Raw genomic sequence first — 27,392 nt, forward strand, 5'->3', positions numbered from 1 at the left:
TATGCATAGAACTACACAGCAAGAAACTATTATTTGAGAGAATAATTTCCTGTGCAATCCAGATTCTTTTCTCTCTCTTAATTGTTCTTGGTTCTTGTTCTTGGTGGTTGCTGTTGGTTCAATTTTCTCATAATTGTTCTTGTCAAATATATTAGACAAATATTCTCCACATAAATGTCTTCCTGCATTCACAGAGAACACCAAACAGGATCAAAGCTTTCAAAGGAACAATAAAGAGACATAGATTCAAATCACTTCATTTTACTCCTTGTAACTCTGAAAATAACCATGTTCAAAATAGAAGCTTGTTTCTAGGTATGTTATTGATATATGATTGACGTACATTCTTTCCAGGTGTACTTGACAGAACAAAAATAGGTAAACTGTGGAAGATTATGAACATTGATCTCCCATTTAGTACACTTTTCACTTTTGTTTGTATGGTATTTGATTCAGAAGACACATCCCATTGTTTCCTCACTGCATATTTGTCTGCACGAAAAATGCAATTTAGAGCTTGTTGCGGCTGGAAGAACATTATGGCAGTGCTGGTGGGGAAAAATATAGAAAACTCACTTTCCTTCCCAACTGTCAGTATTATGAAATGGCTGGAGTTAGTTTAAAAACTGACACAAACGTATAAAAGGTTATGATGGCATCATTAAAGTCCACATTAAACAAGAGAGTACATTTTCTGCATAAACTCTGTGGTCCAGCTGATTGTGCATTAGCAGTGGATCTAAAATCCCTGCATTCAAGTTGCCAAGATGCCACTGAGCAATCTCAGGCAAGCACAATCTCCCAGCCTTAGTTCAACATTGGCAAAATAGACATTTGTTACTACCAGTACGTTGCATAGAATGTCCTAGCAGAAGTAAACATGTATTAAACATGGTTATAGGACAGCAAGGCTGCATTTGGATGTAATGCGAAACCAGAATTAAATGGGGCAGAAGTTGGAACTCCGTTATGTCCAAATGCATGCAACTACAGTTTCAAGCTCGAAGGGACCTTCAGTTTGCCTCATCAATCTCCAGTCTGAACCTCCGGTTTGCAGTAAGTTTTGTTGCCCCAACCTGAGGTTTGGCAATGGCAGTGTTACATCCGAATGTGGATCCCATAAGCGAGGTTTTGTGCTGATTTGGAACTGTAATAATAGAGAGGGCGGCCCAGACCTGCCCATTCTGCTGTGGCCCCTCATTCAGAGGATTTAAAGAGACAACACCCTTTGGGGCTTTGCCAGCTTTCTGCTGCTTTCAAGGGGAAACTGGGTGCCCCTCCCAAAATATGGGTGAGAAAGACAGGGACAGTGAAAAGTGGGCAGTCTACCTGCCACTGCACATGTCGCACCATTTAAGACATACTGGTGGCTCTCTCTGCAAAAACACTGGTGTGCACAACACAGTGCTGCACAGCAGCACTGCACCCCAACAGGGCCCCCTCTTAGGGATCACCGTGCCCCCAAGAAAGTTTGGGTATGGGTGTGACACTTACACAATGATGCCCCTCGCTGGGCAATGATGACCCTCACTGTCCTGCGCACCCCCAGCATAGATAGTCTGGCATAGGAAAGATGGTACCTGCACAAAAGGTGTGCACCTACATAAGTTCCCTTTGTAGGGGTTCCAGGAAGATGGAAAGTGGTGGACATGGGGTGCCAATGCATTCACAGCAAGGGCTCTCTTCTCCTGATGGCAAATGGAAGACTTTGCTGCTGTTAAAAACTGAGGGAACAGCTGGTCATTGCTGTTCTTTCCCTGCGGCATTTTGAAAATACTTTTGTGCTGTTAAACTTGTGTGGCTGTGGCTGTGGCTGTGTGGAGGCCACCACAGCCGCCTGGGAACTGCCAGCCCATGAGGTGGTGGCTGAAGGTGCGAGTGCCCATCAGCCCAGCTGTGGGGAGCAACATTGCTGGATCAACCAAGTGAGTTAACATGTCTTTTGCAAAGGGTCATGTGGTGTTTAGGGGTGGGGTGGGGTGGTGCCCAAGGATTTTTTATTTGTTTGTTTGTTTGTTTTTATTCTATTTCTATACCGCCCTTCCAAAAATGGCTCAGGGTGGTTTACACAGAGAAATAACAAATAAATAAGATGGATCCCTGTCCCCAAAGGGCTCACATTCTAAAAAGAAACATAAGATAGACACCGGCAACAGTCACTGGAGGAACTGTGCTGGGGGTGGATAGGCCAGTTACTCTCCCCCTGCTAAATAAAGAGAATCAGCACATTAAAAGGTGCCTCTTTGTCAAGTTAGCAGGGGTAACGAGATTAGTGGATGGTAGTGGGGTGGATCTGCTAGTCCCATGGTTCTGCGTTTGCATGGGCTATGGCTCAGTGGCTGAGGAGCAGGGAGGGGCCACCATGCCCTGAAATTGGAGGCTTCCGAACTGCACTTGGGTCAACATCTGCAATACGATTCACGGTTTCAAATACTAACTGCAGGTTTGTCAACCTCCAGTTTCACATTACTTGCAGATGCGGCCTATATCTTTAGTATATGTTCGTGCAGGGTGTTGGTGCTTCTGGGGGAATGGTAGTCCCCTCCTCCAACTGCTGTCCTAATTTCGGCCAGAATTTCTTGGTTACGAGAAGAGAGCTCTAGAGCTGAGGAAGAAGCACTCACTTTTCTTGTTTTGCATTTGCAGGACATAAGTTTACATGTAGTCAATAATTTATGTAATTCTTGGTGTCATATACCATTGAAAAATTCATGAAGAGCAAATCTGAGGGTAGACTTCTGCAGCCTTCACCGCCACCTGCCTGCCACCCCACTCACCCGTTGTGAGAATGACTTCAATGGCTACTAGCCTTGATGGCTTTATACTATCTTCAGGTTCAGAGGTAGAATGTCTCTGAATACCAGTTGAAGGTGAGCAGCTGTAGGGAAGGGTTTTGCCTTTATCTTCTGCCTGTGAACTCTCAGATGCATCTGGTTGGCCACTGTGGGAAATGGGATTCTGGACAAGACTGGCTTGGGCCTGATCCAGCAGAGCTGTTCTGCTGTGTTGACATACAGTTTGGTCATACAAGGAAAACAATTTTCACTTAGATTAGTATATAAGGAAGTATATAAGTAAGCCAGCGTGGTGTAGTGACTAGAGTGCTGGACTAGGACCGGGGAGACCCGAGTTCAAATCCCCATTCAGCCATGAAACTAGCTGGGTGACTCTGGGCCAGTCACTTCTCTCTCAGCCTAACCTACGTCACAGGGTTGTTGTGAGGAGAAACCTAAGTATGTAGTACACCGCTCTGGGCTCCTTGGAGGAAGAGCGGGATATAAATGTAAAATAAATATAAATAAATAAATTAAAAGAAGCATTCCCTCTAATAGCAGATATAGGTGGCTGAATGCCTTTCTCTTTGGTAATGAAAGGGGGTCATCCAAAATTAAAGCAGTGGGTTGTACATGTTTGGAGGGTTTCTAGTTATGTAGAAGTATAAATGATTGTAAGTTAAAAGAAAAAGAAATAATTGATATGCACATATCGCAACAGTTCTGTGAGCTTCCAAGAGCTGTGTTTCCAGGAACGTGAAGAATGTAGAAGCACTCCTTTCAGAGACTCCAGATGGAGTTTGTAGTGTTCCCATTTGTGCAAGATGTTTTCACAACATTTCTGGGAATTCTTCTCTACTCCTGGAGCTCCCTGCATTTTATGCCACTCTGTTCCCAAAGGATTTCTGACTCTTAGGAGATGATTCAGTTATGGGAAGAAGGAGGCGGAGATGCTATCTTTCAGGAACTTCCTTCTGTATACATATTGGACTCAGGTCAGTGTTTGGAACTTTTTCACTTTATCTTGCTTCACTGGTTCTGTAGTTCGTGGGGGGCTTTTTAAACCCATAAATTTTTTCATAATTAGTCACTGCCATACTCCTAGCTGAGATGCCTCTGTTTGACAATCTCTGGAATAAGCAATTGTGGCAATATCATTATTTATACAGCAGTACATTTGCCACTTTTCTTCTTGAGATCATATTGGATAATGTTGCATAATTTTACATTTTTTGTTATCTTTTTCCTAAATATCTTATCTATTTGTCATGCTAATGGTAGTTGTATTCATTTTTTCATCATTTTATTTTATTTTGAAGATTTATAGAAACTGCACAAACCTAATAAACCATCAGTCCGAAAGCCGCAGTTTGCATCCATGCTTCCCAAGCCTTGCAATGAAGAACACTGTATTCGTAGACCATCAAAGGCATAGAAAAGGCACTAACATGAGTATGGATCAGTGTGGTCAGGGCTGTCTTTAGGGCATGGCAAGCAGGGCGATTGCCCCGGGCCCCGCTCTTTTAACCCCCATTAGAATTAACTGGAAGGAGGCCCTGCACTGGCTGATTTGCTCTGGGCCCCGCCCCCTGCCAGGGCTCTTTAAGGACAGCCCTGAGTGCGGTAGAGTAATATTTTAGAACTATCTAGAACCGCTGCCAAGAATGCCTTTTTTGTGCCCTTGCCATTTAAATTTTCTGTACTTACTGTTAAAAATATGTCATTTTCATTTATCATGGGGATTTTGATAAACAAGAGGCAAGCTCCAAACTATGAAGGGCTCAGGACCAATAAAAAACACGGCCATCAGAAGCCCACTCTAGGTTTATATGAGCTTTCCAGAAAAGTTTGCAACTGCCTTCTGGGGGTTGCAGTCTCTGACTACTGCAATATAAACAAGCAATGAAGAAAAGATGTCAGCGTCTGGCATTTTATATATAATTCCGGAATCTATGATGTATGAGAGAAAGTGACAAAATGCTATTTTCACACCAAACTTGTCTGACAAAGATAATCATTATCCACCACATTTTCAAATTCATGCATGAGTAATTGGGCACATACATCAGCTATTTCAGAAATGGGAGCAGGAGCACTTTTGAGGTACCAACCTGTTTGCTAATATCACACAGTCCTTGATATTAATACAGTCTGAAGTTAATTAATATACTCATCTCAAAATGCAGCATTAATTTTACAGCTTTGCCTATGATTAATAATTTTAAGAAGATTCAACTATAACCAATGATCTGTCATCTTGGTACACAACTGAGGAATAAAAGCTTCATTGTACATGTTAGTGGGCTCACAATAGCCCCAATCCGATGTTTGTTTGGTTTTTTAAACGTGCTCAGGGTTACGGTGCCAATAGGAGGTAGAAAATCCTGCCCTGGCTCTATCACTCATTCCCCTCTCTCTAGCACTCACAGTTCCAGCAGTGTTTGTGTGCACAGGGGAATGTTGTAACCATGATGGCCAGGGCTTCTGTGATTGGCAGCCTGAGGCAATCCAGCCTGCCAGTCACAGAAGCTCCTGCCCTCTTGGTTACACCATTTTCCTGTGCACATAAATGGCTCTGTAATTGTGAGGGACTAGAGAGAGGGAGGGAGCAACAGCACTGGAGTGGGACTTCCTATGCACTTTGGTGCTGTAACCATGAGCAAGGGTTTTTTTTTTTTAAACATCTGAATTGGGTTAATGAGTTGATCATATTTTTTTTAATACCATCTTCCATGAGAAACGATTGCCCTATTTATGTATTTATTTATTTATTTATTTATTTAGTTAGCTAGTTAGTTAGTTTATTACACTTATATCCTGCTCTTCCTCCAAGGAGCTCAGAGTGGTGTACATGGTTATTTTTATCCTCACAACTACCATGTGAAGTAGGTTAGGCTGAGTGATACATGACTGGCCGAGAGTCACCCAGTGAGTTTCATGGTAGAATGGGGATTCAAACTCCTCTCAAAGGAGAGGAGAGCTGGTCTTGTGGTAGCAAGCATGACTTTCCCCCTTAGCTAAGCAGGGTCCACCCTGGTTGCATATGAATGGGAGACTTGATGTGTGAGCACTGTAAGATATTCCCTCAGAGGATGGAGCTGCTCTGGGAAGAGCAGAAGGTTTCAAGTTCCCTCTCTGGGAACTTCAAGATAGGGCTGAAAGAGATTCCTGCCTGCAACCTTGGAGAAGCTCCTGCCAGTCTGTGAAGACAATACTGAGCTAGATAGACCAATGGTCTGACTCAGTATCTGGCAGCTTCCTATGATCCTATATTCCTATGAATTCGGGTCTTCCCGGTCCTAGTCCAACACTCTAACCACTACACTATAGACATTATGTTGTATGTGTGTACAAGTGTCTGTGCACATGAGCAGTTCCCCCCACAAAAACATGTACATACTTTCATTTTAAACATGAGTGTGGGAGCAGCCCAATCAAATGCAGGTTACTGATAGGAAGTGTACTGTTGTATATGCATTGAACATAATGTCTACTTCTGAATGCATACAGATCTGTACATGCGTACACTGTATACAGATTGTATATGCACTGAATGTAATGTATTACTAAGGTTAGGTAATGTGGATATTTGGTAACTGGGCTGTTTCCTTGAGTATGTAAACAATTCTTCAGTGACGTGGAGACTCAAAGACAATTTTAGATTTAAATGTAAAGACTCTGTAAGAGAGCAGCTTCAAGTTGAAATAACTATTGAGATTATTGTGAACTGCTCTGAGCACTTCGAGATTAGCTATATAAATAGACTGCTGTTCATTTTCTGCTGCAGTGACTTTAATCATCAGACAGATCTATCATCCAGTTCAGATCCTTCCAGATAGACCTCATGTCCTCCCCTGATTGCTTGGCTTCTCTAATGGCCCTTGGAGAATTAGAAATGGTGCAAAGAGATGTTATTTATTATTTATTTATTATTAAAACTTTTATACCGCCCTTCCAAAAGGCTCAGGGCAGTTTACATTAAAACACCATTAAAATCAATTAATAATTAAAACAAAAATGATAAAGCATAAAAAATAATTAACAATTAAAATATTGGATTGTACATATGATGACTCCAAAGGAGAAAGCAAGATACATACTTTCTACAATGCTTTTCATCCTCTAATTTATTCCATCCTATGATTACTCTTATGTTGTTCACACATAATTCATACATTAGTCTTATCAGCTCTTTCAAATATCATTCATTCACCTCCTGACATGGTACAATCCTATCACACCCTGGGCCTAGCACTGTCACTTAAAATCAATGAGACTTGGCTTAACTTTGGCTTGATGTTTCCCTGTGTCTCATTAGCCCAATTTAGGCTATAATTTAAACACAGTGAAAATCTCAGAATTTTAGCTTGTCCTACACTCCTGGTTCTTGTTTGTATGGTCAGTGTTAATCCTTGGCTTCAGTGCTTGCTCACAATTTGTCTCCTGGTCCTGGCTCTTGGCTTGTCTGCTAAGTTTCAGCCCTTTGATGTTGACTTCTGGCTTGCTTCTTGATCCCAGATCCTGGTGTGTTCCCTCATTTCTGATTCTAACTTAGGCCTTCCTGGTTCTGCTCTAGCTTACCCTCCAGTGGCTGCCCATGACTCAGTGCTGACAATTTGCTGCTAATACATAAAGTTCTGCTGCTGCATCAAAGAAATGCAGCTCAGTAGGGTGGTATAGACAATAAGTGAAAAAACAAAGATGAAAAATGGGAACATCTTTCAAGTGCTCATTACTCCCAATCAAATGGTATTTTTAAAGACCTGAACTATTCCGGATCTGATTAAAGTCATCAGGATGTCTTATAGATAGGAGTGTGAAATATCTTCTGGTATGATTCTCTGTATAATTGTATAATAAAATATCACTGGTTCAACTTGAAATAAAGAATCTAATCAGTTAAACATTTGCAGAAATGCAAGTCCATTCAAGGTCATCTCCAAAGAAGAAAACAGGAAGATGACAAAGACTGTTCTCTTGTTTTCCCCCAGAGCAATGCTCTTTCAGTCATTTCACCTCAACCATGAATTCACTAATTGACTTTACGTAAGTTGCTATCATTCAGCCTCAACCTTCTCTCTCTTTAATATATAAATTTAAACCTTATTTTAATAACAAAAGCATCAATAACACTTGGCAGCTTTAAGGGATGTTGCAAGGGTCATATTAAAATGCTTCACAATGCATACAAAGCATTTATAATGCAATATAGATATAAAAGCTGACATGATGAGGAAAATTGCACGACATAGTACTATTGAAATTAAAGACAAGCTAGGCAATGGGAGCTTTCACACAATCATACAGGTGGGCGGGGGAAAGGCAGGGTTATGCCTACCTTCCGCACAGACAATCCAGACCGGCCCCAGCCACGCTACTACACTGCACACACAATCACCACAGCGGCGACTGGTGTGGTGTTCTGGAGGCTAGGGGAACCCCACCATGCATCGCATGGCAAGCCTGATGCTTTGGGGGATTCCCCGAGAGACTGGTGTTCTCGGCGCTCATCTCGGTGTCAGGGTGGGTTTCAAGCAGCCTGCGCTGACACACGATCCCAGAGCCTGGGCTAACGGTGTGCTTGCTTCATTAACCCAGGCTAAAGGCTGGGCTTCAGCACTGGGTTTGGCGCCGCGGCACCTCTGGGGCCCACGTGGATCCTACCCATGAGGATCTCATGGGTAGCCAAGCCCAGGCTTGGCTGCTCATGAGAACAACCTCAATGTCTAATTTCTCCTTTTAATGTCAGTGGGAACACTTAAATTTCCTCAAGTCAGCCAACATGCTAAATATATGTAGGAGCCTATAAGAGTAATATATGTCCATAAGAGCCTATAAGAGTAACATATGTATTTATTGCATGCTGCTAAAATATTCAGCAACTTTATATTACAGTGTTTTTAAATGTATCTAATTCAGTCTTTACTTGATGACAAAATAAAGGCAAACTTCCATCTATTAATGAGAAGGCTTCCTCACACCAGACGTTTAGGCTTGTTCATTTCCTCTTACAGCATTAGAAGTTTATTTTTACATGTTCCTCGAGCTGGTTTACATGTGGTACCCAGGTGGTCATCCATCCAGGCACTAACAGACGTGGTTAGTGGCTGTGTCATATGGCCCCAGACCATACCTTGGATAAAGAAGTTATAATGTGAAAAAACCACTCTGGAGACGAAGTGATAAATGCATCAGGAGATAACTATAACGATAACTGGGATTGGTGTATGGCCATGCTTTGGGGCAGAGTGTTGATCTAGACAGTTTTTAGACTGCAACCCTGAGTACACATTTCCACGACTGACCCATTCTGATTTCCATGTTTGACTTCCAAGTAAGGGTTAGAATTTACTTGGTCAAGTTGCTTGAAACAACCTGTGCAAGGGGCCTTTGTGCAATGGGACACAGCTGCACAATGGGCCTCTGCAGGCCTGGCATAACCCCAGCCACACAGAGGCCCATAGTGCAGGCATGGCAGCCTCCAAAGGCATAAATGCATCTATGATGTCCTAATTAAATTTAGCAGGCACTCATTGGCTGCTAGAATACTGAGGCAGCAATTTATTGTAATGGTGATGTTTATTAATTTAAGTAGTAGTAGTAGTAGTAGTAATTCATCCTAATAAGGGCAACTGTATTTATTTATTTATTTATTTATTTGATTTGATTTGATTTGATTTGATTTCTATACCGCCCTTCCAAAAATGGCTCGGGGCGGTTTACACAGAGAAATAATAAATAAGTTGGATCCCTGTCCCCAAAGGGCTCACAATCTAAAAAGAAAGATAAGATAGACACCTGCAACAGTCACTGGAGGTACTGTGCTGGGGGTGGATAGGACCAGTTACTCTTCCCCTGCTCAATAAAGAGAATCACCGCATTAAAAAGGCGCCTCTTTGCCAATGAGGCAATACTTATCAGAGTACAATTTTTCTTTCATGACATCGCATATAAAGGAATAGGAACATTGTTATGTATGATTTATGTGTGAATTCTAACTCTGAATCAAATGAACTTGGAATGCCATCCTTTTTTGCTATCCTTGAGCTAGAAAAGGGAAAAGTCAAAGTGTAACATGCCTCAAATTGGTCATTTCCTCTTCATGCCCATTTCTGAGACCCCTTTCTAACCAAATCATTATATTATTTGGTGACTTTTGGTAGAGTCCTGTAACATTTTCAAGTCTCCCTCTCTCCCTCCCCCGCCCTTTTTCAGGACTTATCCTAATGCATCATAAATTGTATAGAAAATAATTTCCAATGATAATAAAACAAAAGAGAAAACATATATAAATGGCTCTTTCATGCTTGTCAAAATTTATACAATACACTGTCAAATTTTCTTCACGAGAGAATCCTGCACAAAAGAATTGTAAATTCAGAGTTTAGTTCAGCTAATTACTATTTCTTCCATGTCAGTGCATCCAGAGAATTGTTTATAAAATTAGAAAAAACCTTCCTATAATTTATTCTGCTATGTGCAGATGTTTGAGTTAATCAGATACATCACTGGAAATACTAAAGGGCATCCAAATTATCTTGCTTTGAACATCTCTGAAAAATCAGAATTAATAATACATTTTAACTTTCAAAAGTAAAATACATACCTTTCATTGTTCCTCATTTTACTCTAAGAGTAAAATGTAATTGTAAACTTCATTATAATGAATTTGGAGCTTAGGTTTTGGGCTTCTTTTGTTTTTGTTTTTTCAGATTCTAAAAAATAGCTAAAAGAATATTAGAAAATGACATGTAACTAAGCTCTTTTCACCTGCCAGCAAGCAGATGCAAATAAATATCAATATACACCCTGGATAGTCAGAAGGCCAGATCAGATTATGTTATACTAGTCTGATCATGTTAAATAAGTACATGTGTGTACATCCTTCCCTCCTCCAACACACCAAGACAATTTCCCCTAATCACATGCCTTGGGGAGGGGAGGTTCCTTGGAGCCACACCTCTACATGTAATTCAAATACTAATCTGAAATTAGCAAGTGTGCCAGAAGGGGGGAAATGACATGTGCACTCATGGCATGCAGATATCCTTACTATGTGCAGTCAGATCAGTGGGTGAAGCATCGTCTAAGCTGGTCCAGAATGAAATGTCTGAAAATAGATAAGCAAAAAGTTGGAGAACACAGTATCCAATAGTTTTAGGAAACTGACATCCTTCTAAAAATAAAAGGCATTACAAGTTAATCTTTCCCTTCTGACATGGAATTCAAGGCAGTGTATATGGCTCCCAACACCATAATGTTATCTTTGCAATACATCAGGGGCAAATATGTGATAAAATGTGTGACTGAATGTGAATGCTGATCGTCTCTCCCAAAGTGTGTGTGAGTTCCTTGGGGACTGATAATGTTAGCTTATAGTGAGGTAGCCATCGGCTTTCTGAGGCCTACCAAGCTTGAGGATGTGGGACGCAGATCCAAAAGCATGTGCTTTTCATACTGAAGGCAGTTGCATGTCCTATAGCATGTATAACAATGACCTTATTCAGACATTTTGGGGAAAGGATGTTCTACATAAGTAGAGTGTCCAAAGCGGGGCTGGAAGTCCTGCCATGGCCCTTGACTCACTGTTCTCCTCATGCTGCTCATGGTTATAGTTAGCCATGTTTCTCTGAAGAGGTGAAAGCTGTAACTGTGATAGCAGGCATTTCCATGATTGAAAGACTGGGGTGCCCCAGCACAGCCCAGTTATGGAAACACCTGCCATCATGGATATGGTGTTCGCCTCTCCAGACAAATGCCACTGTAGCCATGAGTGGCATGCCGCCAGGGGTGAGTGACAGGTTGCGGCGGGACTTCCAGGTTCACTTACTTTAGCGACATTCTGCTCATGTAGAGAGTGTCCTTTCCCCATGACATCCAATGGGGCTTGTGTGATAGGACAATGTAGTCTATAACTTCATTCCGCCACAATCTATTCAGGAAATAGGAGAGGGGACTGTATGTTGCCTGCCACAGCTGTAAAGTGGGTTAACTATGGGAGCAATGCAGATTAGCTCTGCTAAGTCAGAGGGCGAATGATCTCACTGAGGTTTGTGCTGTTATTGAAAACTGATAGTCCAATTACACTGTTTGGGAATTTGAAAGCGCTTTCTGCTTCTCCAAAATTATCATCTTGTGCCTGCTGTGATTCCATGGTTATTTTAAAGCAAAATGCATTTCAAAGGTAGCCCGCAAAGATCAAGCTCACCAACTTCTTCTCAATCTTTCCTGAGTGTTTAGTAAATGCTGTTCAATGAGCCACGCGGACTGATTTATCCAAGAAGACAAAAGCTAGAATTGCTTCTAATAAACACCCTGCCTGAATGTTATACTTAGTCCTGTCTGGCTACATACTGTGAACAGAAAATAGTCAGTTTTACATAAAGAATTATATCAATACTGCCCTGTTGCATTAATTGTTTTTAAATAATTAAAAAGTACCCCCCCCAATACTTTACATCAGTGACATATACTTTAACCATAGTTGAATTTTCTCCCATGCAGGCCCTATTCGCACATGAGTTCCATGCACATACGATAGTACACGTCTCCTCTGTACTCTGAATTTGAAAAGGCCTTGTACCCTGATTCACTTTTAAGTGAATGGAGCTGCTCTGGGGAGAGCACCTGCATGCTTGCATGCAGAAGGTTCTAAGTTCCCACCCTGGAAGCATCTCCAAGATAGGGCTGAGAGAGACCCCCGCCTGCAACCTTGGAGAAGCTGCTTCCAGTCTGTGTAGGCATTACTGAGTCGGGCCAATGGTCTGACTCAGTATAAGGCAGCTTCCTGTGTTCCTAGAAAGTATTTCTGAGGCAATCTCCTATCTTAAAGAATCACTTCCAAATAGCATATTAAGGTACTTAATTCCCAGCACTCAGGGTATTTCTGAGGTGGGTGCATGGATGCTTATTCCAGGTCACTTACAAGATTCTCAAACTTGGGTTACCAAATGATGTTGACCACAGCTCCCATCACCCCCAGCCACAATGGCCTTGGAGGAGAGCTGGTCTTGTGGTAGCAAGCATGACTTGTCCCCTTAGCTAAGCAGGGTCTACCCTGGTTGCATATGAATGGGAGACTTGATGTGTGAGCACTGGAAGATATTCCTTTTAGGGGATAGGGCCACTCTGAGAAGAGCAGAAGGTTCCAAGTTCCCTCCCTGGCATCCCCAAGACAGGACTGAGAGAGATTCCTGCCTGCAGCCTTGGAGAAGCCACTGCCAGTCTGGGTAGACAATACTGAGCTAGCAGGACCCATGGTCTGACTCGGAAAAAGGCAGCTTCCTATGTTCCTATGTACATGCTGTCATTCACACAAAAACATGTACATGTGTTTAGACACATGCATGTATGTACGATATTATGTATTAATAAGGATACAGTCTCTGGAGAAACATAAACAATGTGCATCCTTGTAATTCTGTTAGCACCTGTTGGCTATCTCTGCAGATAAGGAAAATAGTTCATCTAAGGTAAGGTCCACACATGCACCAGAAAAAGCCTGTAGAGCTATATGGGGTAGAGTGGACTACACCACTTACAGGTAAGGGATGGAATGCGCTTAATACCTTCAGCCCAGCAGATACTCATTGTCACTATCTTCTTCTTGACTGAGCCTCTGACTTCTCTACTCCATATGCTTGTAATGGAAAGGGGGAGGGATGAAGCATTTCCCCATTTCCTTTTTCACTCCCCATTTCCTTTTTCACAGTCTGTCCCTTCTCTTTCCTTTTGTGCACAAAGGGGAGGGGAAGGCATTTGCACTGGTGGCTGGTTCTTTCAGTGTGTAGCACCCAACAGTAATCCAGTTGCTGAACTCAGTGGAGGGGTGGTGGCTGATCAGCAGCAACACAGCTGTTGGGTCCAATGGAGGAGATGGCTCAAGAGAAGGAGATGGGTACTCGCCCCACCAAGAACTATTGGAGAGGAGAGCTGGTCTTGTGGTAGCAAGTATGACTTGTCCCATTAGCTAAGCAGCCCACTGGTTGCATTTGAATGGGAGACCACATGTGAGCACTGTAAGATATTCCCCTCAGGGGATGGAGCCACTCTGGGAAGAGCAGAAGGTTTCAAGTACCTTCCCTGGCATCTCCAAGATAGGGCTGAGAGAAATTCCTGCCTGCAACCTTGGAGAAGACACTGCTTGTCTGGGTAGACAATACTGAACTAGATAGACCGATGTTCTGACATATAGCAGCTTCCTATGTTCCTTACTGTTCTCACCAAAGCTCTGTTTTTAAAAATGCAGAGTGACAAAGGTGCCTCAGGAAATAAAAAAGTTCAGGGGTGAAATATTGCTGCACAATAAACTGCCCCCACCAAAATTCATATGGTGGCAAGACTGTTGCAAGAAGTGATTTCAAAGAAATGTAAAGCAAATACTGTGGGCCAGGGACCAAATCCCAGTTGGATCTCAGCAATGCCCCGGGCCAAAACAGCCAGATGTAACAAAGAAGTACTTTTGACTGGAGGCTTAAAAACCAGAAGGAGAGCATTGGATTCCTTCAGAGAGTATTAAAATGTTTAATTATCAAGGGCGGGGGGAGGGTCACACAGATCAAATCCAGATACAAGAGTCCCAAAAATATCAATAACAGTGCATGCATATCTAGATCTAGATCTAGATCTAGATCTAGATCTAGATCTATATACATAAAATATACAATTAAGAACTATTACATAAAATATAAAATGGAATAGTCTCCGACACACTGTATGCGGGTGTTATTGCAGCTGTACAAAATTTGGCCACCAGATGTGAGACATCGGTATATGTATCAGAAAGAAATAAGTTTATATAAAACTCATCAGAATTATTTGGATATCTAAAAACAAGAGGGGCAATAAGTCTAAGATGCAGATCACGATAAAATGAGCAATACAAAGGGACATGCCCTACCGATTCAACATTACCATTCACACAATCTCTCCAAAAAAGGAGCCCTCCTAAATCTACCCTCTAATACCACAAAGGGCAACACATCCATCTGGGCTAGTATCAGGGCTTTTCTGGGGGTTGGATATGTCAGATTATACAGATAGTTGGCTGGTTTTTGCAAGGGCTTAACTGCTCCAAACCACCTGTAGTTTGATGCCTGACCTAAATCTATCTGGTGTCCCATATCGATAATACGCTGCTTAAGGATCACTCTGACATTATCATAGCCCAGGGGGAGAAGAAATTCTATTGACAGTCCATATACATTTAATTTTTCAGTGATTGAGGGGGTCCAATCAGAGGGGTGTTCATCCTTAAAGATTAGGTTTGGGCCCGGGGTATCTGAGGGACCGCCTGCTCCCAAGGGTTGCTGCCCACTTGACAAGGTCATCTGAAGGAGCTCTGCTCTGGGTGCTTACAATGAAGGAGGTTCGTCTGTCATGCATTCGGGACAGGGCCTTCTCTGTTGTCCCCAGACTTTGAAATGCTCTCCCAGTGGCCATTCGCTCCTCAGACTCCATCACAGTTTTTAGAAAGCTTCTTAAATCTTGGCTTTTTACCCAGGCTTTTACATGACCATTTCTATGCTGCTTCTATGTGTTTTTATTCTTGTAGTTTTTGAATTAGATTTGTTTTATATTTTTAGCTTAATATTTTAATTGTCATTTTTATTGTATGTTTTTAACTTTTGTAAACTGCCTTGGGGTTGTTTTTAATGAAAGGTGGTATAGAAATTCAACAATAAATAAAATAAATAAATAAATTAAGGGAGCTTAGCCAGAAGGGGGAAAAATCAATTTCAGCCAGAAGTTGAAAATATAAATCCAGGCAGAAGACTCCAAGTTTAACAAACCAGCTTCCAATCACAGCTTGACATTTGACACACAACAAGGGATTGAAAAAATAGCCCTGAGAAATTTGGACTGGATCCTTTCAAGTGGACAAAAGTCACGATATATGCAAATCTGTGAGCCATAAAGAAGTGAGAGATTACCTTAGTTTGAAAGACCTTAATGGCAGCTGGAACATATTTGCCCCCTGCTGAAAAGAAGAATCTCAAAACCACAGTAGTAGACCTCAGGGGTCAGGGTGTGTTTATTGTGTAGTTTATACGTGTTTTTGGAACTTATGTTCATAGAAATCTCTGAGTCTGTAGAAGTGAGACTGCTTCAGGAAGGACAAAGAAACCTTGCATAGAATGAAGCAGGGGCATAGTGTGAGAGAAGTGACCCTTTGAAATAAGTTAGATTACCTGTATAGTTAGATGGTGAAGAAGGGAGAAAGTATGCTAGAGGCTTGAAGAGAGAAGCATTCTGAACAGGATATATTTCTTTGGTGAAGAGAGAAGTGGGGCTTATGTGGAGGCAGGGGTGAATCTGTCCTCCACTGGAAAGCCAATGCCTTTTCAGCAAAAGACCCAAAAGTCTTCAGGAGGGAGGTTGAACAGAATCTCTGTAACCAAGCAAGGCACCTGAACCCCAGAGTGGAGAAAGACCATTAACATCTCTGTAAGCTAGGACAACACTTTGAAACCACTATGCTTCTGTACCTCTAGAATGTGTAATCATCAAGCTTAAATAACTTTTCTTGAACATAAGTCCTGTTATTTAGTTTTATCATGAATGTTTTACTTCCTATCCCACAACACCTGAAGAGAGACCTCCACACTAGTACACAAACAAGAGTGGGGAGAAATGAGATTTGGTCTTAGATCCTGCTTAATCAGATATGAGTGGTGGCAGCAAATGTGGATCCTCATATCCTCATGTGCTGATATTATCTGGAAGTGGCAAACAACAGCACCACTGTTCATCATAAGAAGACAGGGATGTAGCTATAATTGAGCAGATGGACCTGGGCCCCCCAGCTCCTTAGGACCCCCCAGCTCCACCCCTTCCTATTTTCTTCATTGTCTCCCTCACTCCAAGGGGCTGCTAGAGAGAGGGGCGAACATGGACCCCCTCTCCCCTAGCTACACCCCTGTAAGAAGACTCTGCATTATATCCTCATTTATTATATAAAGATGAATGAACTGCAGGCTTTAGCTCAGGGATGATGCAAGTATATTGCTAAGGGGTATATCCATCTTTTAAAAACCACATGGAAAAGCCCCAAGATTAGAATATAATGGTAGACTTTAGCCAGGGTTTAAGGGCACGAGCATGCCCTTAACCCTGGGGCCGGGGTAATGAGTATGCACACAGTGAGCACCCAACTCCCAGGGGAATCCCACAATACCCCACGCTTGTCGTGTGGTGCATTGTGGGATTCCTGGAGGCTGGGAAAACAAGTCCCAGCCTCCAGAGATCCATGCTGCATGGATTAGCACAGATAGTGTGGGCACGCAGTGGTGTGCCCAAGAGGAAATTGTTGCTAGTCTGGGGAGAAGCTAAACATTCCTGCCTTTCCCTCCATCTGCCTGCCATCCCCATCACTATTTTGGTTGTATGCATGACCTCACACTGTTAGACCTATACCAGAATGTATTAATAATGCCTACTCTGCTTTTTGATTGATTGATTAAGTGCCGTCAAGTTGGTGTCGACTCTTAGCGACCACATAGATAGAGTCTCTCTAGGATGATCTGTCCTCAACTTGGCCTTTAAGGTCTCTCAGTGGTGCATCCTTTGCTGTCGTAATCAAGTCCATCCACCTTGCTGCTGGATGTCCTCTTCTTCTCTTTCCTTCAACTTTCCCCAGTAATACAGTATGGACTTCTTGAGGGAGCTGGGTTTTCATATGATGTGTCCAAAGTATCATAGTGTGAACCTGGTCAGATTCGAGGCAGAATTTTCACTCTGCCTTGAGTGAAAATTCTGGATTGACTTGACTGCATTAGGGGGATTAAATTAAAAAATCCTGACTCTTGTGGAGGAGGTGAAATATGGAGGGTGGAAAGCAGCTTGCTGAGGAAAAAATCCTGTCCAACTATGAGGCAGAGATTTTAGGGTTATATATTGTTATTTCTACTACATAGATGAAATCTTGCCAGTGTAACTTGGAAAGGTCTGCTGTGAAAGTACATATTCTAATGACTAAAAGGACTTCTTTAGCAAAAGGCTCATTTCTGACAGCGTTCCAACGGCTTTTACTAAGCCTACCTCAAGCAACCAGTGATACCTTTCATCATCTCAAATCTGCCTGAAGTTGGCTCACTGTCTTATGTGTATCTTCTAGCTGTTATCTCCAATGGAATTCCATGCACAATAGGGGTTTGTTTTTCTTGTTTCATGTTTTCAGGAGACTTGATGGAAAATAAATTGGCTGTTTGAGTGGAATTCAGGCTAAGAACTATAGGAGAGATATTTCAGCACATCTGCTTTACTCAGACAAAATGTTTCACACAACGAGCTGGTTAATTTTTGTAGAAGGTTATTTTTTAGCTATAGGATATTGAAAAACTGGATGAAACAGTAGAGGGGAGTGGTATCTTTTTCAGTTAAAGATAATGTAGTCCGTATGTGCCATAACATAACATGCAGGATAAAGTGGTTAACTTCAAATTCAGTATTGGCAGTATATTACAAAATGGAATATATATATCCTGTGGTTAGAACTTAGAGAGGAGAGCTGGTCTTGTGGTAGCAAGCATGACTTTTCCCCTTAGCTAAGCACGGTCCACCCTGGTTGCATATGAAAGGGAGACTAGAAGTGTGAGCTCTGTAAGATAATCCCCTCAGGGGATGGAGCTGCTCTGGGAAGAGCAGAAGGTTTCAAGTTCCCTCTCTGGCTTCTCCAAGATAGGGCTGAGAGAGATACTTGCCTGCAGCCTTGGAGAAGCCATAGTCAGTCTGTGAAGACAATACTGAGCTAGATAGACCAATGGTCTGACTCAGTATATGGCAGCTTCCTATGTTCCTAGAAGCACTAAAGTCTCTTCAGATAGGCTTCTAATACAAATATAACACCTATTGTGAGGCTACTGGGAGTGGGGTGGGCACACCAAAAGTGGTCAGAGGTGAGAGCAATCCCAATCTCTTTTCTATAAATTAGATTCAGTTTGTGCATATGGTACAAATATCATGCCAAAGAAGATTTTGTTATATATTATACATGAATGCATGTATTGTGAAACATAGCTGAAGCACGCATGATAATATTTCTTTTGTGATTTTCCCCAATCATTGCTGCAACATTCCCCCACCCCACCCCTGAAGCATAAGTTATCTAGGTAGTAATGCATAGAATAATTACATGGAGGATTGAGTGCGGGGAGAGTTTTGTGGTAGTATCAAATGGTGTTGGACTGTCTGCATTCCCCTGATAAAGCTTTTGGCTAGCAATGGTATTTCAGTAGCTGTTTAATGAGAATGCAAGTCTACAATACTATTGATAATTCAGTCAAATGAAATGGCTAACTTGGACATCCAAAGGCTGAAGTACGGTACTCTGTATAAACAGCAAAAGAAATCTGTAAAGTAGCTCACAACACAGGGTGGCTCCTTCCCTTTTATTCTTCGTCAGTGATATCCAAGAAGAATGCAGTAAACAGGGTGCTTTATTCTGGGTGAAGAACAGAAATGCTTTAATAGCTAGAGAAAGGAAGATTTTCATTACTCGAAGCTCTGGCTGAAATGCTGTTAGGAGCAAGCATTGTTTCTCTTAAGTGCAGGCCAGCACTGAGAAGATGAAAGGCAGCTTCACTTGGTTGGAGGAGTAAGGAAGGCTACAGCAAAGCCATTTCTGTCTTTGTGTTCAGGCTTTTGAGAAAAACCTGCTTTGGTCCTTTCAGAGTGCTAAATGCACACATGATCTAGGGAATAATAGTTACATTTTGCAAACCATTTCCACAGAGATTCATCCAAATGATATTCACACACCAAGGCAGGTTTTACCATGAAAATAGGATTCCTATGTGTTGATCATATATTTGAAAACATATTTTCACATTATCTGCATCACTTTATTTGCATGATTCTTTCTTTCTTTCTTTCTTTCTTTCTTTCTTTCTTTCTTTCTTTCTTTCTTTCTTTCTTATATTGCTAACCTGTTCCTCCAGCACACTGCTGCTCAAGATGTAATGGGTAGTTTACAAAATCACCATAAAACACAGCATTCACAATAAACCAACCAAAGATGACAACATGCAATAAAAACACAATATAATATAATATAATATAATATAATATAATATAATATAATATAATATAATATAATATAATATAATATTATATTATATTATATTATATTATATTATATTATAGAAAAGACACACTCAAAGACAGGAAGATAAAATAGCTAATAGATCAGATAAAATAAGGGGGGAAAAACAGCAATCAGGACTAAAACTGATTAAAACTGGAAACTCGATTACAGTCAGTTTTTAAAAGCTTCGTTAAAAAGCAGGAGTTATTTTTAAAATGAGTCAAAGAGGGAGTCTGACAAAGCCTTTCTGGGATGGCACTCCAAAGGCATAAGAACAGCCTGCTGGATCAAGCCCAAGGCCCATCTAATCCAGTATCCCGTTTCGCACAGTGGCCCACCAGATGCTGCTGGAAGCCACAGGCAGGAGTTGAGGGCATGCCCTCTCTCCTGCTGTTACTCCCCCACAACTGGAGACTGGAGGTGGCCTAGAGCCCTCCGACTAGTAGCCATCAATAAACCTCTCCTCCATGAAGTTATCCAAACCCCTCTTAAAGCAATCCAGGTTGTTGGCTGTCACCACATCTCGTGGCAGAGAATTCCTCAAGTTGATTATGCATTGTGTGAAAAAGTACTTCCGTTTGCTGGTCCTAGATTTCCTGACAATCAGTTTCATGGGATGACCCCTGGTTCTAGTATTATGTGAGAAGGAGAAGAATTTCTCTCTATCCACTTTCTCCACACCATGCATGATTTTATAGACCTCTATCATGTCTCCCCGCAGTCATCTTTTTTCTAAACTAAATAGCCCCTGGTGTTGTAGCCTAGCCTCATAAGAATGGTGCTCTAGGCCCTTGATCATCTTGGTTGCCCTCTTCTGCACCTTCTCCAGTTCAACAATATCCTTTTTTAGATGTGGTGACCAGAATTGTACGCAGTACTCCAAGTGTGGCCACACCATAGTTTTGTATAAGGGCATGATAATATTATCAGTTTTATTTTCAATCCCCTTCCTAATGATCCCTAGCATGGAATTGACCTTTTTTTACAGCTGCCGCACATTGAGTCGACACTTTCAGCGAGCTGTCCACTATGACCCCAAGATCCCTCTCCTGGTCAGTCACCGACAGCTCAGATCCCATCAGCATATACTTGAAGTTGGGGTTCTTCGTCCCAATGTGCATCACTTTACACTTGCCAACATTGAACCACATTTGCCATTTTGTCGCCCACTCACCCAGTTTGGAGAGATCCTTTTGGAGCTCTTCACAATCAGTTATGGATTTCACTACCCAAAAGAGTTTGGTATCATCTGCAAATTTGGCCACTTCTCTGTTTACCCCTAATTCTAGATCATTTATGAATAAATTAAAAAACACCGGTCCCAGTACAGATCCCTGGGGTACCCCACTTCTTACTTCCCTCCATTGCGAAAACTCTCCATTTATACCTACCCTCTGTTTCCTGTCTTTCAACCAGTTAGCAATCCACACATGTACTTGTCCCCTTATCCCATGACTGCTAAGTTTCCTCAGGAGTCTTTGATGAGGAACTTTGTCAAAAGCTTTTTGGAAGTCCAGGTATACAATGTCAACTGGATCACCTTGATCCACACACTTGTTGACACTCTCAAAGAAGTCCAAAAGTTTGGTGAGGAAAGATTTACCTTTGCGGAACTCATGCTGGTTCACTCCCAGCAGGGCCTGTTCTTCTATGTGCTTTACAATTTTATCCTTGAGGATGCTTTCCATCAATTTGCCTGGAACTGATGTTAAGCTAACTGGCCTGTAATTTCCCGGATCACCCCTGGATCCCTTCTTAAAAATCGGTGTTACATTTGCTACTCTCCAGTCCTCTGCTACAGAACCTGATTGCAGGGATAAGTTATATATTTTAGCAAGGAGGTCGTCAATTTCACATTTGAGTTCTTTGAGGACTCTTGGATGGATGCCATCCAGCCCTGGTGATTTGTTAGTTTTCAGTTTTTCCCGACAGTTTAGAACATCATCTCTCATCACTTCTATCTGGCTCAGTTCTTTAGCCACCATCCCTGAAAAGCCTGGTTCAGGAACAGGCAAGGAACCATTACTGGAAAAACCCTAATATTGGCCCCTGTCAACTGAATCTGCATCAAAGGCTAAGTCCAGAAAATGGCTCCATTTGACAATCTGAGGGCCCTGGCAGATTCATATGGGTAAATGAGGTCCATAAGATACCCCAGTCCCAAGGCACGTAGGACTTTAAAGGTCAATAGCCTTTAAAGATTCATGCTTGAATCTAGCATGGAAGCAAACTGGTAACCAATGGAGCTCCACAGCATAGGTGGAATACTTGTGTGTCCTCTACCAGCTGAAGCTTCTGAACAGTCTTCAAAAGTAGCCTCATGTAGAGTGCACTGTAGCAGTCTAATCTGGATGTGACCAATGCATCAGTATCAGACATCAGTTCAGCTTTCCCCCCAGTAGCGTCACTGATTTTCAACCAAAGCTGATGTAAGCAGGGTACTTGGCTTTAGCCAGTGCACCTGATTTTTTTAAAAAGAGAGGGGAAATAAAGACAGAAGGAGGGGACTATAACCAAACAAATGTTTGGAATGCTCAGGAGGGCAGGAGTGTGTGTGTGGGGGGGAAGGTGGACAGCTAGGGATGTGCAAACTGGCTCAGCTCAGGCTCAAGCCAAACTGGGCATTATAAAAACAGGGCTGGTCTGAGTTTGAGCCAAGTCCAGTTTGAGCCAAGCTGGCTCAAAGGTGGCTTGAAGGCTTGAGCTGCCATTTTGTGAGGGTAAATGGCGGTGGCCATTTTGTGACACTATGTGTCACTTTCAGAGATTGGTTGAGTTGCCACTGCCCTGATTGGACAGATGTGTCTGGTGCTTAGATTGACTTGACAATTGTGCCATTTAGTGTCAACTGTCACCCCATTGGCTAGATGGGAGGGACAAGGGGGCTGCAGCAAAAGAAGGGGATTCAAATTATATTTAAAAGTCACCCTCTCGACTTGCAAAGTCACTCTTTCTCGAGCTTCTGATTGGAGAGATTTGGTTTAACGCTAATTGGTGGGCCCCTTTACTGGCAGCCTCTTTACATGCATAGATCTAACTGGGCTCATACCTGAAGACTGGGGTATAGCCATAATAGTACCCATATTTAAAAAGGGGGATAGATGTGATCCTGCCAACTACCGCCCGATTAGCCTGCTGAGTGTTGTGAGTAAGCTTTACATAAGGCATTTAGATTGGAAGTTGCAAGACTGGATGGAGACTGAAGGTATTTTTGTGTGATGAACAGCCTGGATTTAGAACAAGGCAGTCAACCATGGACCATTCCCTGGTATTACGCCATCTGTTTGAGAAGTATAGCAACAAACCCAAGTCCTCCTTGTATGTGGCCGGCCTCTGTAGATTTCAAAGCAGCCTTTGATTCAATCTCGAGGATAAGCCTCTGGGGAAAACTCAGAGACACCAATATCAATAGGCACGTTCTCTTTCATATTCAGAAGCTCTACAATAACACCAGTGTGAGAGTGAGATCTAACCCTTAAGGCTCATTTTCACATTTAATAGCCACTAGTAAAGGAGTTAAACAAAGGTGCATTTTGGCACCCTCCCTGTTCAATCTTTACATAAATAACCTAGCTAATCATCTTTCTGATCCAGCGCTACATTCCCCAACTATTGCGGGCGCAGCTATCCCAAACCTGCTATATGCAGATGCTGCTGCTATCATTTAACGAACTCCTGTGGGCCTTAGGAGAGCGCTTATGCTCTTGGCCACCTATTGCAAGGACAACCACTTGGTAATTAACTTCCACAAATCCAAAGTGATGATCTTTGCCAAGAGGCCTAAAAGATTTAACTGGCATATAGAAGGCCATTGTATAGAGCAGGTCAATAGTTCTAAATATCTGGATGTGGGTTTTCATGCCACTGGGTCATGGAAGGCTCATGTGGACTCCGTTGCCCAACAGACACAAAGAAGTGCTTCAGCAATGTTAAGATTCTTTCGCTCCAAAGGGGGAGAGGTTATCCCTGCAGTGTTAAAGTTATTTGCTGCTAAATCATTGGCCCAACTTTTGTATGGTGCACAACTGGGTCCCTACCCTAACTATAGGCCACTGGAGATAATCCAATCCAAGTTTATTAGAGCAGTATTCAGTGCCCCTTGATGTATCTCCAACACAGTACTGAGCTGGAAACGGGCATCCAGAGGGTGGAAACAAAAGCATGGATTTTTAATCCTCAGTTATTGGCTTAGGATACATTTCTCCCCTCTGGGATTGATTCCTCTTATGTTGGCCGATAGGTTTCAATCCACACTGATTGGAAAATTGTCATCCCTCGGCTTCTCTGCTGAACATTTGTCATTATTAGATTATAGTCAAACCAAGGAGATCCTCAAACAGAAGGTCTTGGACATTGAACATCAGAATGATTTAAGCTCCACCCCGGAGACCATAAGAGGGTGCCTTGGTGATTTTAACTGGGAACCTGCTAGCTAGCTATTGTCCCTCTCTTTACCAAAACATTACAGGGTTTTCCTCAAAGCAAGATATGACGCCTTAACATCAGCTGTTTTGTCTGGAAGGTTTCTAAAAAACCCTCTGGCCAGTCGGTTATGCATCTGTGGCTCAGGTGAGGTCGAATCTGTCCACCATGTGCTGCTCTTTTGTCCTTTTTATGATGACAGCTGGTGTAGTCTTATTTCTCCCTTGCTATCATGCTTTCCCAGCCGGACTGCTGGATTTTACACTATACTTTTTCTTGCAGGTAAGAAAACTTCTACCACCTACAAGGTTGCCAGATTTTGTGTAGCTGCTGTTAAGATCCGGCAACAGCTAGCCTCCAGGCCTTCTTTTAGATGTTGTTACATGAGGCTTCTGTGTTTGTGTATTCTCTATGATTTACTTCTTATCTGAATGTCGTATCTGTTTGAATATATAACTGATCATTGATCGTAATAAAGCTAGTCATTCATTCATTTCCCCCTTCATTTTACTTTGCTGCCTTATTTTCCCCCGGAAAAACAAACGGGGTGCACGCACAACAGACCAAAACAAAAACAAAAACTAACGTGCACACTGCTGGTTATGAAAAAAAGAAAACTAATGTAAAACTAAAATGTCATGGATTGAACTGCAACCCGAAAACCTATGTAATCAATATATATTAAAAAACAATGAGATTGTTCCCATTAACAAAAAGCACATTCCATCTATCTACTGGATAGAATTGCTGTATTGAAACTTATTTTTTCCAGCTTCATTCTTTTTCCTGGATATATTGATTGATTTTTTCTGGTGTGATTTTTTCTTCCCTCCCAGGGAATCCCCGCCCCCGCCAATTTAATAAAATTCAAAATGAAGGTTGCACCTCCTTTTAAAGCTGCCTGCTGCAGCCACCACTCCATAATCAGAGAAATTTCTCTTCCTTAAAATAAAAATAAAAAAGGGATTGGTTATTTTCTAATTTTGGTTTGGGCCTGCTGCTGTTCTGCTCCTCTGCTGCTTTGCCCAGCAGTTTCTGGCTAGCCTCTTGCTCCTGTCCTGGACAACAGAGGGAGGGTATGTAGAGAAATTTTCTTAACCCTTTTCACCCCATAAATTTGGGATTGAAATAGGGTCTTCCTGGTTTGGGGAGGTGGCATGCTGTTGTTTCTGTTGCTGTGCTCCCCCGCCCCTTTCTCCCCTGCTCTTGCCTTGCTTTTTTATTTTTTACATGTGTGTAGTGAACTGTTGTCATTCTACTGTTGTTGTTGTTGTTCTTGTATTAGGTGGGCAATCAGTGTGGGTGTGAGTGGGTGATAGGTATATATATATATATATATATATATATATATATATATATATATATATATATATAAAAGCCCCATGAGAAGGCCCTGCTGCACTGCCAGAGCTGCCACCTCTCTCCCTGTGACACCTGCTGGTATACAGAGGTCATTTGGATGAACAGCTCCCCCATATGATAAAGAGCCGTGTTGGGAAGCCATCAGGATATCTGGGGGCATGTCTGAATGGGTGTGTTCTCAGTGCATCCCCTTCCTAATTACATGCGGGCTGAGCTGTTGCTGGCTGACCCGGAGAAGGGTCATGGTGGACAGCTCATTGAATGTGCTTACTCACTGTGTGGCAGTGGTGAAAAAGGCAAATTTTATGCTTGGGATCATTAGGAAAGGGACTGAAAACAAAACTGCTAATATTATAATACCCTTATACAAATGTATGGTGTGGCCACCTTTGGAGGTCTGTCTACAGTTCTAGTCACTACTATATCTCAAAAAGGACATTCTAGAACAGGAAAAGGTGCAGAAGAGGGCAACCAAGATGATGAGGTACCTAGAGCATCTTTCCTTATGAAGCAAGGATGCAACGGTGTGCCCAAACCAAAAATCATGATTTGGCTTGAATTAGAAACAAATTTGCCAGTTTGGCAGTTCAGACAGCAAATATACTTGTAAAGAAAAATCCGATGAAGATTCATCTTTACAAGTACAGGGGTAGGGGACCTTGGCAATGGTAAGGGGTGGCAGGGCAGGGGTGGCAAGGGAGGTAGTAAAAGTCTTACCCAGCTGGTGTAGCTGCCAGCAGCTCCACTTGCCACCACTTGCCCTCCTTGGCACATCCCCAAGCATGCACTATGCCTTCTTTAGGAAAGCACCCACGTGGCGGCGGAGCAGTTCCAGCATCCATGGATGTGTGGATGCCATCTTCATGGTGTCTGTGCATGTGCGGACACCATTTGCATGGCCACACAAATGGCATGGCCACGCAAATGCCATTTGTGGATGCCAGAACCGCTCTGCCGCTGTGCAGGCAGTTTCCTAAAGAAGGCAGAGTTGTGCTTGGGGCTGCACCAAGGAGGGTGAGTGGTGGTGCTGGCAGCCGTGCTGTGCAGTAAGAATCTGACTACCTCTCTTGCTGCCCCCGCCCGGCCACCCATTCCTTCCCAAACTAGTTGGCCCAAACTAAGCCTGGTTTGGTTCAATCGCAGACCAAACCACCCCTGGCTCAGTTTGCAATTGAATCTCCGAACCACCCCAGTTCAAGATGAATCTGTTTGTCAATGAACCATTTGTACACACCTCTACATCTGGGGCAGGCAACATCTGGGGCTGTGGAAAAAAGGTGACTGAGGGGAAAATGTATAAAATTATTCATGGTGTGGAGAGAGTGGGAAGAGAGAATTTTTTTCTCCCTCTTTCACAACACCAGAACAAAGGGTCATCCCACGAAACTGATTGCCAGGAAATTTAGGACCAACAAAAGGAAGTACTTTTCCATACAGTGGATACTTTTTTCATCAATGGAATTCTCTACCACAGGAGGTGGCCACCAACTTGAAGGGCTGTAAAAAGGGCTTAGACCTGTCCTCCATGAATTTACCTATCGATGGCTACTAGTCTTGATGACTATAGGCTACCTCAAGGTTCAGAGACACTGAGGCAGGATGCCTCTGAATACTAATTGCAGGGCAGCAACAGCAAGAGAAAGGGCATGCCTTTACCTCTTGCCTGTGGGCTTCTGAGAGGCAAGCCTGGAAAACAGAATGCTGTGGGAAACAGAATTCTGGACTAGTTATGCCTTGGGCCTGATTCAGCG

Source organism: Hemicordylus capensis, chromosome 4 (assembly GCF_027244095.1).
Source record: "Hemicordylus capensis ecotype Gifberg chromosome 4, rHemCap1.1.pri, whole genome shotgun sequence".
NCBI lineage: Eukaryota > Metazoa > Chordata > Lepidosauria > Squamata > Cordylidae > Hemicordylus > Hemicordylus capensis.